This window comes from Nomascus leucogenys, chromosome 16 (assembly GCF_006542625.1).
Source record: "Nomascus leucogenys isolate Asia chromosome 16, Asia_NLE_v1, whole genome shotgun sequence".
NCBI classification, from domain to species: domain Eukaryota; kingdom Metazoa; phylum Chordata; class Mammalia; order Primates; family Hylobatidae; genus Nomascus; species Nomascus leucogenys.
Window position 1 is genome coordinate 10,699,550 of NC_044396.1, and position 14,725 is coordinate 10,714,274.

Genomic DNA, 14,725 nt, shown 5'->3' on the forward strand with positions numbered 1-14,725 from the left:
TAATTTCTCCCTCAGTTTTGAAGAACAGTTGTGCCTGATACAGAAATTTTGGTTGGCTTTTCTTTTCTTTTCTTTTCTTTTTTTTTTTTTTTACTTTTAGCACTTTGAATATACTAGCCCATTACCTTTCATCCTCCAAAATTTCTAAGGAGAAATTGGCTGATAATCTTACTGAGGATTTCTTGTATGTGACTAGGTGCTGCTCTCAGGAGCTCTCCTGCTGCTCTCTTTTTGTCTTTTGAAAGTTGGATCATGCCTTGGTGTTGGTCTCTGAGTTCATTTTACTTGGAATTTATTGAGCTTCTTGGATGTTTATGTTCATGTCTTTTATCAAATTTTCAAAGTTTTCAACCATTATCTATTCAAACATTCTCTGTGTCCTTATGTCTTTCTTTTCTGCTGAGACTCCCACAATGCATATATTGGTCCACTTGATGGTATCCCAGAGGTCTCTTATATTCTGTTCACTTTCTTTTAATCTTTTTTCTTTCAGCTCCTCAGACTCAATAATGTCCATTGTCCTATCTTCAAGTTTTTGCAGATTCTTTCTTCTGCCTATTCAAATCTGACTTGAAATCCCTCTAGTAAATTCTTCATTTCAGTTATTGTATTTTTCAGCACAACATTTCTTTTTGGTTACACTTTAGGTTTTTCTCTTTATTGATATTTCCATTTTGTTCATACATCATTTTCTTGAATTTCTTCACATCTTCCTTTAGTTCTTTGGACATCTTTAAAAGAGTGGTTTTAAAGTCTTTGATGAGAAGAGCTGCCATCAGATCTTGTTCAGGGGCAGTTCTGTTGATTTATTTTTTTATTCCTTTGAATGGGCCTTTCTTTGCTGTTCCTTTGGGTTTTGTGAATTTTTGTTAAAAATTAGACACTTAAATCTAATAATGTGGTAACTTTGGAAATCAAATTCTCCCCTTCTCCCAGGGTTTGCTGGTTTTTGTTATTTTTAATTGTTTTGGATTTGATTGTTGTGGGTTGTCTCTGTGCCAAGGATCAGCCTGAAGTGTAAACTCAACATCTTCTCAAGTCTTTTCTGAGCCTGTGCCTTTCCTTGGGCATGTTTGGTCACTTTCTAATTCTCCCTGCATATGCAGTTTAAATATTCTAGTGTCTAATATCTGGCTCCCAAAAGGGAAAAAATAGAAAAAAATAAGGTGTAAAGGGCACTTTAAATCCCTTGGGGTCAGGTGCAGTGGCTCATGCCTGTAATCCTAGCACTTTGGGAGGCCAAGGCAGGGTGATCGCGAGGTCAGGAGTTTGAGACCAGCCTGGCCAACGTTAGTGAAATCTCATCTCTACTAAAAATACAAAAAAAAAAAAAATTAGCTGGGCGTGGTGGCACCTGTCGCGCCTGTAATCCCAGTTATTTGGGAGGCTGAGGCAGGAGAATCACTTGAACCCAGGAGGCAGAGGTTGCAGCGAGCCGAGATCATGCCACTGCACTCCAGCCTTGGCGACAGAGTGAGACTCCATCTCCAAATAGATAAATAAATAAATAAATAAATAAATAAATAAATAAATCCCTTGGACATCTTTTCAGGCAAAGGAGGAAAAGCTTGCCAACACTTTTGCACCTCTTTGGTCAGAAGCAGAAATTAGTGATGAAAGCACAGAGCACAGATCTCTGATATCTGGAGGACAGAATGTTTTTTGCTCACTTTGGCTCCTGAAAGCTGTGTGCAGATTGCTCTAGGAATGCATGCACAACCACCTGCCATGGGGCTGAGGGGTGAGGGACGGGTAGCTGCTCCTGGGCTAAGAGCTGAAATTGATCAAAATTAATGCAATTTACCATTCAAGACTTCCCCTGGAAGTTGCAAACTTTAATAGACTCCAGTGTTTGAAAATAGTTAAATCAGACAGATCCTGCCAGTGCAATTTTTGTCTAGATAGGGGGACATATTACTGGTGCTTCCTACTCTGCTGTCTTCCCGGAATCCTCTCTCTACATTTTATTTTTCTTACTGCAGTGGCCAAATCCCTTCACGTCCAATATGTACCACACACCCTTTCTTTTCTAAATAGTTTGTAATTACTCTTTTAATTAACTAGTTTTTTTGAAAAGTGTTATTGAATTCCCAAATAAATTAGGTTTTTTTTTGTGGGTGGTTATATTAGTTTCCTACTGAAACTGTAATAAATTACCACAAATTCAGCGATGTAAAACAATACAATTTTTTTCTCTTATAGTTCCAAAGGTCATAAGTATGGAATCAGTTCTCACTGGGCTAAAGTCAAAGTATTGGCAAGTCTAGTTTATTTTGAAGGCTCTGAGAGGAGACTCTGTTTCTTTGCCTTTTTCCCCTTCTAGTGGCTGCCCAATTCCTTGGCTTATGGACCCTTTCTTCACCTTCAAAGCACGCCATTCCAATCTCTGCTTTTGTCACCACATTGCCCTTTCTTCCATAGTAGTATTTTCTTCTGCTTTCCTCTTATAAGAATACTTGTGATTTCATCGTTCATCCTACCTAGATAATGCAGCATACTCTCCCCATCACAAGATCATTAACTTAATTACATCTGCAAAGTTCTTCTAGCCATATAAAGTAACATCTTCACAGGTTGTGGTGACTAGGAGGTAGACAATTTATGGGGCCATTATTCAGCCTACCTCAGAGGTACCCTTCTCTAGTTGTGAGTTTTTAATGTGTTTTATTTCTGCCTTAGTGAATTTGTTGATTTTTTTGTGTGGAAAAATTAAGATTTTTAAAGTTTTGAAGAATGCTGTAATTTAAACACCTGGTGACAACATATAGTAAGAGTATATTAAAATTGCTAAGAACAATTACAGAGAAAACAGGAGAAAAACTGGCCTCTTGGAAAAAAATGAATCCGTAAATGATTACATAAAATCAGAAAAGAAAAGATAAGATTAGAGTTAAATTGAAATATCACATGAGTTTATAATATTAAAATAGCTTCCACTGTGTCACTAATACAGCACAGAAAGGTTTTTGGTGTAACTATCCTTATAGCCAATAATAAAACAAAATCCTGGAATAACAGTGGATGCTAATGGTGACCAGTGGTTTTCAGCAGCATGTCCAAGGGCTCTACAACCCTCTCTTGCAAGATCTGGGAAATGGAGAAAAAATATTTGTGAGGCCCCACTTGAGGTCTTTTGGTTGGGACCCTTGATTGCTTGCTCTTTTATTATGTGCCTTTGTATCAGAAGGAAGTTGTAATGGGATTTTGCCATGGCTGGTGTTCACAATGGATTTCGCCCTGGGTAGTGGTTTTAAGTAAATTTAACCACAGGTCTATAATCGGCTTGCTGGAATTATAACCTGAAAGTTCCCTGTAGGGCTTGGCATCAGGCTCTTGGCATTCTTTGTGTATTCTACCCTTAAGCACTATGCAAGCAACCTTAGCTCTGGATCCTGGGACTGTTTACATAATTGGTGTTTCCAATGTTTGGGCAGAGAGCTGAAATCAATATGGGCAATGTCTAAATATTATTTAAACATTGCATATGATAGTGAATAAAGGGTGGTGAAACCCTTTGATCAGCCTGTCTCTTGGTGTTCCAAAATTCATCCCATTGTGATTCAAAGAATCGAAGTATAATCTATCCCAGAGATAGCAAAATTCTAAAATCTGGTCAGCTGCAAAACATGCACCAACTTACTTAGATTTAACTATAAGTGATCCTGGTTTCTTTGCTTACAAGTCATGGTAGAATGACATTTTTTATTTTGCTTTAATCATATCTGTCAGAGGTGACTTGACTTTCTAGAATTGTATGAAGTTAATTAAAATGCTGGCACAGTTTACATCATAGACAATTCATTTAGAGAGGTGGTCTTTATGTATATTTGAAAATACTTTCTTTTTGCCCTCTATTAGTCAGTTAGTTTGGATGAAAATGGGATTCTAGATTTAAAATTGTTTTTTTCTATTAGTAGATTGAATATATTTCCCCCTGGTGTTTAGGCATCTGATGAGAAGTTTTATTAGGATATGCCTGAGCATGGGTCTTTTTTTAAATTAATAGTCTAGGGCACTTGGAAATTCCTTTCTAGAACTTTGGAATATTTTCTTATTTTAAAAATTACTTCCCAGTCCCATATTTAAGAAATCATAGATGATATTGGGCCTCATGAAGTAATCCTCCACATCTGTTACTTTTTCCTTCATTTTTTTAATCTTTTTGCCCTAGTTATGGATGATTTTCTTGACTTCATTCTTCAGAATGGTAACTTGGTCTTTAGTCATATTACTCTATTCTGTTTCCCTCAAGGAGAGTGATTTTTATCTCAGGAGTGATATTTTGACTGCAGCTGGGAGAATGAACTGAGGATGTACCACTGGAGAGAAGGAGACCAGTAAGGAGCTTTTGCATTAGCATGGATGAGAGATGATGGTGACTTGTGCTGCAAAAATTGAGGGAAGTAGAAGGATTAGAGGAAATTAGGAGTTGGAATAGATAGCATGTGGGGATTTGATTTAGCATCAAAGAAGAGGAAGAAGCCAGGATGAGGCTCTGGTTTAGACTTTGGTAGCTGGATAACTATTATGCCTTGGAGGTCTCAGGAGTAAGAGCCGCTATAGGGGTAGATAACGAGTTCAAGTTTGGATATGTTGAGTTTTAGGTGCCTCTGACTCAATATGGTTGGAAATATCTATCAGACAGCTGGATTTATTGGTTTGGAACTCAGCAAAGATATCTGACAGAGTAATGGCTTATGGATTTAGTAGCATATAGATAGAAATGGAAGCATAGAGCTAATAATATTACTCAGCGAGAATGAGTAGAACAGAAAATGATGTTTAAGGGACAGATAGAGGAAGAGAAGTCCCCAAAGAGGCAGAGAGGGAGCAGATAGAGAATGTATTAGTTTTTTATAATGGCCATAACAAATGAACACAAATTCATCATTTAAAAATAATATCCATTTATTATCTCAGTTCTGTAGGTCAGGAGTCTGGGCACAGCATGACTCAGCTGGTTTTTAGTTTGTTCTTAGCTTAGGGTTTCACCAGGCTGAAATCAAAGAGTTAGCAGAGCTGCAGTCCTTGCTGGAAGCCCCAGCAGGGAGCATCCATTTCCAGGCTCTCTCAGGTTATTGGTAAAATTCCTTGCTGAATGGAAGATGTCCTCAGCTTCTAGAGGCTACTCACACTCCCTGGCTCATGGCTCCCTTCAAAGCTGGCAGTGGCAGCACAGTCCTTTTCACATTTTGATTCTCTGTTGCCACATCTCTCTGACTGACTCTTCTGCCTTCCTCTTCTGCTTTTCAGGGCAGATGTGGTTACGTTGGTCCCACTTGAATAATCCAAGTCACTCTCCCTATTTAAAGGTCAGCTGGTTAGTAACCAGAACTCCATCTGTAAAGTCTCCTCACAGCAAAAACTAGATTAGTGTTTAATTGAATAATTGGGAGATGGGAATTTTGAGAGGACATATTTAGAATTCTGCTTATCACAGAGAGACAGAAGACAAACCAGAAGAGTGTAGTGTTAGGGAAACTAAAGGAGTAGTGTTTCAACAAGTGGGGGGTGTAGTCAACAGCATCAAATCCTATACAGATGTCAGGAAAGATGGGGCCTGGGAGTGGAGCATATGCCAAATTATAATGGGTGTTTGGGGGGACTGGGAAGCAAGAAGCAGAGACTAGGGACGCAGACAACTCTTTAAAAAAGTTTGCCTGTGAATAGGAGAAAAATAAGACAGCAGCTTGGGAGAGTAATTATATTTTCTTTTAGATGGAAAAGACCTAAGACCTTTTAAACACTGGTGGTGAAAAGACATTGGAAAGAGAAAGAAAGGGCGGCAATTCAAGATAGAGGGGTAACTTAGAGAACAAGGAGTTCAAGGAGTGGGGATGCGAGGGACCTTCGAGCATCAGTCAAGGGACTGGTTGTTGACAGGAGAAACATGATTCTCTTTGTACAAAAAAGGAGGATAGAAGGAAGGTGTAACAATGTGAGTCTGGGGACAGGAAGGTGGAAATAATCCTCAGATAGCTTCTGTGTCTCCTCTCACAGAAAGGTGGTCTTCTGAGAGAGTATTTTCTGGTAGCTCATTAAGTCCTGTTAGAGCAGCGGCCATATCTGTCTTTTCACTGTGTTGTCCTTAGGCTTAGTGCAGCATCTGACACATGGTTGACACCCAACCAGTATTTGTTGAAAGAAACAATGAATGGATAAATAAATGCACAAGGCTGAGAGGGTAAAAAAGTCATAGGGGCTTTGGTAAGAATGGAGAAGATTTGATACAGCCACTGTCAAGAAAGCTAACTAGAAAAATGCGAAGACTGTCTTAAGGATCCAGGTGAGGCCAGAGACCATGATTAGCTGGAGTTTTGATGGATATTTTGATTTTCTTCGCCACTGCTCAGAAGCTTAGGTAGAGACGAGGGATGCCAGAAGCCCAGGTGGAGATGAGGAAGGCCAGATGTTTGCATTAGTTTGGGTGTGGGATTTTGCCAGGCAGGTGCAACAGGAGGACAGATGGAGTAAGGGAGTTGAAGATATTGGCAAAGGAGCGGCTGAACTAATGAGCTGTAGGATCTGGACCATGTGGGCAAGGAAATGAAGAGAGAAGGGACTGATCAATAGAAGGGATGAATGGCTTGGGGTTCTCAATGTGATAGGCAGAACCCAGATGGAGTGAGAGCAGTAAAGGCGTGGGGAAAAGATTCAGGATATAGCAAGGTGCTTTAAATTGGGTAGCATTCTCAAATGACCTGGTGGAAGGTTTGGGACCAGTGGGAGTTCAGGCCTAAGGAGATAAAATCCAAGGAGGTACAGGGAAGAGAATGAAGGTGAGGATAGCATCCATTAGAACTTATATTTAATAATAAAGAGAAGCCCATGATCATAATGGGTTTAACTGGCTGGAAAGCCACACAGTGTTATTTTTTGCAGGACTTTGGTGGATGGTGGAGTGGTCATCTTAGAAATAATCATCCTCCATCTGAACTGATAGAATGTCCAAAGAAGCATGGGTTTTTGGTGGTGGGGGATGGCCTGGTTTCCCTGGAATGTGGTAGCCGAGGTTTTGAGCATGCTTAAGACTGGAGAGGTGCTGAGTACTGTCCCTAAGTTATTACTTGTCATTTGTGTCATTTGCTTCTATCTCCTTGCACTAAAGCTCTTACTAGTGTATTAATTCCTGATGGCTGCTCTAAGAAATTACCACAAATCAGAAATCTGAAATCAGTATCACTGGGCTGAAACCAGAGTCAGCAGGGCCACACTCCCTCCAAAGGCCCTAGAGGAGCATAGGTTCTTTGACTCTTTCAGCTCCTGGTGGCTCCCAGCATTCCTTGGCTTGTGGCCACATTCCTCCAGTCTCGGCCCCTGTGGTTACATTGCCTTCTCTTCTGTGTCAAATATCCCTCTGCCTCTCCCTTATCGGGATACGTATGATGGCATTTAGCCCCATCCAGATAACCCAGGAGAATTTTCTCATCTGAAGATCTTTGACTTAGTCAACATCTGCAAGGAGTTTACTACAATCATGTCACTTAGTGATGGGATACATTCTCAGAAGGCCTAGGACATTACTGTACATTAGTGTATACTTTATAAACACTGTGCCCTTGAGCTACACTAACTTTATAAAAATATTTTTCTTTCTTCAATAATAAATTAATCTTAGGTTACTATAACTTTTTAACTTTATGAACTTTTAAATTTTCTTAACTTTTTGACCCTTTTGTAATAATACTTAGCTCAAAATACAAACACATTGTACAGCTATACAAAATATTTTATTCTTTATATCCTTATATAATAAACTGTTTTCTATTTTCAAAATTATCAATTATTTTAAACATCCCTCCACGTCCTCAGGCATGTTCCAGCATCTGGATGGCCACCTGGACCTCTATCATCTTTCAGGAGATGTTGCCAGCACTCTGCTTATGATAGGCAGTTTTCAAGGGTAGCCTGCAGCTTATTAAAAATGATGTTTTAGGAGATAGCAAGAGGTGGTGGTCTCTTCCACCTTTTTCAGTTTCCTTTCCATATTCTTTGAATGCAATGTTGGCAAGCCAATAGGTACAAAAACTCTAGAGACAGAGACAGCGCAGTGAATCGAGATTTCTTTGCAATCATTCTTCCTGTAGAGTTCAACTTCACATTTATAAACATACTTTTGATATGTAGGTACTGGCCACCAGAGAATTGAGTGAAACATATTCTCTTGTCCTCAGTTACCTCACAGAGCATTGAAGGAAAGAGGTATTAAAGTTGCTATTTAAGCCAAGGCAAAATGACTAAAAGCTAAAGTGAGGTGAAAGTAACAAGTAATGAGAAGAATAGATCCACTTGCATGGCAAAACAGAAAGAATATGGGATCTACAGTCAGACTAACCTGGGTTGGAAACATCCCTGCTGTTTGCTAACTAAGTGACGTTATGCAAACTACCTCACCTTTCCAAGGCTTTGTTTTCTTAGCTCCAATCTAGAGATGATAATATGTATTCACAGGGCTAGCTGAAGATGTCATAAGAGAATATATATAGAGTGCAGTTTCTGTCATGGGAAGCCAAGGTATGAAGGAAACCTTAGTGTGCTGGAAAGAACATAGCCACTGGGATATTATGGGTTCAAATTCTGCTCCTATCAGTCACTAGGGGCATGGGTTAATTACACAATATGCAAGAGACTTTTCTTTTTTAAAATGGGAATCACTTAGACTGTATCCTGTACCCTTTTACTATCCCAGAGGAAGAGAAGAACGATCATCAATGGCAAATGGCAGTTGCAGAGAAGCAACACTGAGAGCTCACTTCATGCTCAGAAGAGAATGCAGCTCCTCCTTATGGTTTCCAGTGCTCTACACATTCAGAGAAACTTCTCTAGTAAAAAACTATAGAAATGATTCCTGAGAGTACAGTCTTTCTGACTAGAAAAGAGCCATTTATAGTCTTTCTGACTAGAAAAGAGCCTTTTCTGATCTGTCAGATACTTAATAATACTTTGCAGGGATATTGGGAAGATTAGAAAATATACTTTTGGTTAATATTGTGGAAGAAAGTGATTCATTCTGTTTGAGAAGGGATCTAGGTTAATTACAGGGTAGAGATAGAATTTGAACTGGGTCTTAAAAGTTGAAAATTTTGATAGCTGGAGAAAGAGGGAGAGGCATTTGGGATGAAGGAATGACATGAACAAAAAAATGCAGAATACATTGTGCGTGCAGGAAATGGTGTGTATGCTGTCATGGTGGATAGTGGAGTATGGGTGGAGAGCACCAGCAGGGACAGCTGGGGAGATGGGTTGGGGTTGGATGATGAAAAGCTTGCTGGAAGTGCCAAGAGGTGGTTTAGAGAAGGCCCAGCTTCTTACATTAAGACAGTGTTCTCCAAAGAGGAGTGTGCAGGATGATACGAAGAAATGTGGGAAGAAAATAGTAGAACTTCCAGAGAACTTCTCTCTATGCTCATTTTATATTTCATTCCTCCCAATCTTCATTTTAATGAATGTTTTGTATTGCTTATAAAATACTGTACAGTAACTGATACTTACAATCTACTATATATATGTATGTGTAAAATGGTTACTGATAGAGTGTAGGATCAAAAGTTCAGTGACCACACAGTTCTTTAAGGCACAGCAGCATAGCCTGCCTCACACTCCCACTAAGAGTATAGTCATATGGTTCAGTTCTGTGTCCCCACACAAATCTCATTTTGAATTGTAATCCCCATAATCCCCGTGTGTCGAGGGAGGGACCTAGTGGGAGGTGATTTTATCATGGGGTCATTTCCCCCATGCTATTCTCGTGATAGTAAGGGAATTCTCATGAGATCTGATGTTTTTATGAGTGTTTGACAGTTCCTCCTTCACATGTGCTTTCTCCTGCCGCCATATAAGACATGCTTGCTTCCCCTTCTGCCATGATTGTAAGTTTCCTGAGGCCTCCCCAGCCATGCGGAACTGTGAGTCAATTAAACCTCTTTCCTTTGTTTACAAATTACCCAGTCTCGGGTAGTATCTTTATAGCAGTGTGAAAATGGACTAATACATGTAGGCAGACTCCTGGTTGCGCCCAGGGATGATGATGTACTATTTAGATGGACAGATTGGTTCTATGGCTCTAGGATACCATGTCTGGACTCTGGCAGTTGCCTTTAAAGAAGGTGGAAAGAAACAATTGTTCCAGATGCTGAGGTTGAGTCCCATTGGCCATATCAACAACATCTTCCAACGTCTAACTTGTCCTAACAACCCTCTACAAGTTCATGTATTTTGTTACTGGTTTACCTTGGAGGCCCCCACAGGATGTGACACTGCTTAGTGTTATATATTCAAAGTACACTTTAATCCATGTATTGATTGATTAATTGATTTTTACATGACTGTGCCTAGAGTTTAGTAACAGCTGACTAAACACTTTTCCAGATTGAAATGATCGTAGCCATGCTCTATGGAGTAAGGTTTTGAGAATGCATCACCCACATTACCTGATGCCACCAGAATCCTCTTCTGAGGGGATCGGAGCCCTGCCAGTGTCTGGCTCTGCATAAAGGTGGGGGTGAGGCACAGCCATCAGATGCTCATCCTGTATGCATTCATCGCTCTTCACAGGAAGATGTCAACACCTGTACACTTTATGGAAGGACACAGGCCTGCCTCTGACTGGTGCTGTGGAATTCCTTCACCCCAGACTGGTGTCAGGGAGTAAATCTCCAGGCTTGGTGTAAGAAAATGTGTTTTTGGAGCTCTGCTTCCTGGGATTCAGCCAAGCCATTGGAAAGCTGTAAAATCTGAGGTTTGCCCAGGCTTTGATGTTTCACTACACTGAGATGTGTTATAAATGGATCTGTGAAACAGTCTCACAGAATGATTGCTGACTTTGCTGTAGGGATGCTGTAAAGTTCAACAGTCTATTATTATGTTACACAGTAATTTTTTAAGAGGCTCAAGTGAGAAGTTTTCTGTAAGTCTCGGTATCCAGATGGAGAGTTTTTTCCGCTGAGCACCTAGTTTGTTTTTGATTTTATGAATATGGTAAAACATGTAAATGAATACATTTCTCTCTTTGAGAAATATATAATCAAATTTGCTGCATTCTTCTACAAAGTGCACAGGACTCCATGGGTATATATGTAGTATATTAAGTCTAACTTCATCTTATTTGTTTCTACCTGAATTTTCCTCTTTATCTGTTTACCTCACTGATTTGTCTTCTTGTGTACTGGATGTGTTTTTGTAAGCCACCTCAAATATTTCTGGAATTAAGGGAATTGAGAAGAGTGCAATGGTTAAAAATGTGAATTCCCATGTTAGGCTGGCCTGAAGTCAAATTCCTGTCCGGCCACTTAATCCTTGTGTGACCCTGGGTGACTTACCTGACCTTGTCGAATCTCAGCATCCTCATCGTTATCTATGAAATGGGGATAACAAGAGTACTGAGTTTTTTTTTAAGGCTGTGGTGGGTAATAAATGGAAACCATTTAATGTGGTGGCTAGCATACAGTAAGTACTGAGTCAATGCTACATAATTATGACTATTGTAACTACTAGAATTAATGAGAGAATAAATACATGAATAAATAAATGTACCTATTTATTTGTAGGTACATTTAATAATATAAATATTTATATTGGAGGAGAAAAACTCCGTTCCATCCTGCTGGAGCATTCCTCTCCTCTCATAGACTGGAGCAGCCTGGAGTATGAACTGTGCAAACTCTAATGATGATGGCTTCAAATCCTATAGAAGCTTACAACCCCCTAAGCCTTAAAATAAAAAAAAAATTTATTTTTTATTTTTTAACTAGAAGGGAATGAAGAAATGGTCATAAAATGTTAAAGTATATTGCTGACTATATTGCTGACCCATATTGCTTTTCACCAGTAACTCCTAAAATAATTACCATCTCAAAAACAATTCCAAACAATAAAGCTGCAGCTGGTGTGTGGGCTGTCATCAATGCAGTGGAGGTCTGAGCGCTGCCACATTGCTAGCCACTGGCCCCATACCCCCAAAACTTAAAACGTGAAACAAAAATATAACAGTGGACAGAATAGGCTGAATATGAGCAGAATAGGCTGATAATGCTACAGTGAGTAAAAATCAGACATATTTGAAAGAGGATAGTAATAACAAGATAGTGTCTTTATTAGGTACTTTATAAAGATGAACTTATTATTTCCCCAAGGAACTCTGAAATTGCATAAGCTCCAGGCACCAGACTGAGAACTCATTTTGGACTGGACTGTTATGTTCCTTACTCATCTTCAACTCTATTCCAGCACCCAGCACATGCCTGTCACAAATGTTTGCTGACAAAACAAATGTATGAAGAGGTTGCCTCAAGCTGTGGGGGGCCCCACCAATGACTGGACAACCCCCCTGGAGTCATCAGGACTAAAGGAAGCTCAGTGACCCGTGGGTGGGTGAGTAAGCAAATGGAAGCCTTTAATCCCAGGAACATGGGAATGGAGATTGCTTTCATTCGCTCATTTGTTCAACAAGTTTGCTAAGTTACTCCCATGGCCCTGATACTATGCTGGCCACAGTGGATATCACTGACAAGGCAAATTCAGGCTCGCTCCTTCTGGTGCTGACCATACAATAACAACACAGTGTGACAGGCACAATAAGACATTCTATGGGATGACAAAGGAAGGATACCAAATCTAGATGAGGAATGAGTTGGAGGTCTTGATCAGGTTAAGAATAAAAGGGGTTGGGAGACAGCAGGGACAGCCAGAAAATGAGAAAGAGGAGGGCGCATGGGAGACACTGGCCACGCCATGTCAATGTGTCTGGAGCAGAAGTGATGATGGGAGAATGATGAGAGCTAAGGCTGGCAGAGAAAGGAGGGGGCCAGATGGGCAGGGCCTTGGCACTATGATAAGGAATATCAGCCTTATGCTGGAAGCAATGAGGAACCACAGAAGGTTTTAAGTAGGAGAGTTCTAAGATCAGATCAAAGTTTGGAAAGCTCACTCTGGGTGCCATGGAGAATGGATTTCAGGGTGGAGACTAGAGGCAGGAAAACGACTCAGTAAGGAGGCTGCTGCATGAGCAGGCAGCAGAGGGTGGGTGTGAAGGGGATTTGGGAGTTCTCAGTGATTGATTGTGACTGGCAAGAGTAGAAGAAGAGTTGCCAGAGCTACCTGCAAAAGAACGAAAGTAAGATGGATGCTCTTTGAGTACTGGATGAGACATTTTTCCACTTCTAACTCTGTAAAAGTTACCTTGTGATCCCCAAGAAGGGAAGTGAGATCTGTCTTCAACACGCAGGGGACGATCCCAAAGTTCTCAGAGCTCCTCTTCTCGCTTCATACCCAATCTTCCCGTCATGGTGGCTTTGGAGGTGCAGTCACACTGGAAAGTCATGGGAGGAGGTGCCCTCTGATGGGCTTTAGGTGGCTTTAGGATCTGACACTGCTACCTACAGACAGATGGGGGTTAGGAGCTGCATGGGAGGGCTTTGTGGAAAATAGGTGGAAATCAATGGAAGATACAGATGCAGCATTGAACTTCTTGGAATTTGGAGGCAGAAAACCTGCATCCAGGCTCCATCTGGTGTGAGCTTGGGCGTATCATTTAGGTTCCAACACTAAAAAGTCATTTAACTTCAACACTAAAAATTACCATGACCTACAGAAGTCCATGAGTCATTTACACTCTGTGAGTTTCAGTTTTTTCCTTTATAAAATGAGAATTAAGATATCTACCTGTGTGTACCTTGAATGAAACAAATCACACATGTAATATTGTCTTGGAAATGTAATATAATTAACTCTGCACATATTGGAGACCTGTGAGACTGTCATTTGGTGGACGTGTCACAGCTACTGTAAGTCAGACAGACCTGGATTTGGGTTTTGAATATACTACAAATTAGCTGTTGGCAAGAGTAGCAGGATGGCTTCCAGTGATCCCACTTCCTGATGTTTGCTCCCTGCATGACCCTCTCCTTCTGTGTTTATGTGGACTGGGCCTAGTGATTCCAATTAGTAGACTATGGCGGAAGTGATGGTCTGTCATTTTGGAGATCAGCTTGTAAAAGACTATCTTGTTTGCATTCTGTCTCTGTGACTCTGATGTGATGAGCTGCCCTAAGGAGAGGCCCATGTGACAAGGGACTGAGGATGGCCTCCAGCTAAGTAGTATGGAACTGAGCCCCCAGTCCAAGAGCCCCAAGGAAATGAATCCTGCCAGCTCCCATGTGAGTGAGCCTGAAAGTGGATCCTTCTGAGGTTGAGCCTTGACATGATTGTTACTACTATTATACAAAAGGCTGCAAAGCCCAGGGACAGTTGAATGCTATAGACAATGGGTACATTCAGTTTAGGCCAGTGACTACTGTGACTGCCCTGTCATAGTATAACCACACTCCATTATTAGTGCTTGTTTCATTGTGTGTCTTGTTCAGCTAACTATGAACTGGAGAAGGATGGGGGTACCTACATTCTGCCACCATGGTATCTCCTGTGCCTAGCAACACTCAGTGAGGGCTTGTTAAATGAATGAATACATATTTGAATTAATAAGAGGGTGAGGAAACTCCTCGACCCTTTGGGATGTCTGGTACTTAAAGCAGCTGGCACGTGTCCCAGGAGAGAACACAGGTGAGTGGAAGGACCACTCTGGGGTGAGAGTGTCAGGGCCAAGTCTGATGCTCATTATACTCTCTTGGGCAGGTATTACCCAAGCCTCAGTTTTCTCATGTGTGAAATGGGTGCAAGAGTTGTCCTAACTTCCTAACAGGATTGCCATGAATATTAATTGAGATCACAG

At 40.6% G+C, this 14,725-nt stretch overlaps 1 long non-coding RNA gene and 1 other non-coding gene across 2 annotated transcripts in view; one reads left to right on the forward strand and one right to left on the reverse strand.

Annotated features, from left to right (window-relative positions):
• The window catches only part of LOC115830693, a 518,787-nt gene that overhangs the window by 88,895 nt on the left and 415,167 nt on the right, over positions 1 to 14,725 (forward strand). The window lies entirely within an intron of this gene.
• On the reverse strand, positions 8,651 to 8,864 carry LOC115830759. The gene has a single exon (XR_004026303.1). It is a non-coding gene; the product is annotated as a small nucleolar RNA U3 (small nucleolar RNA).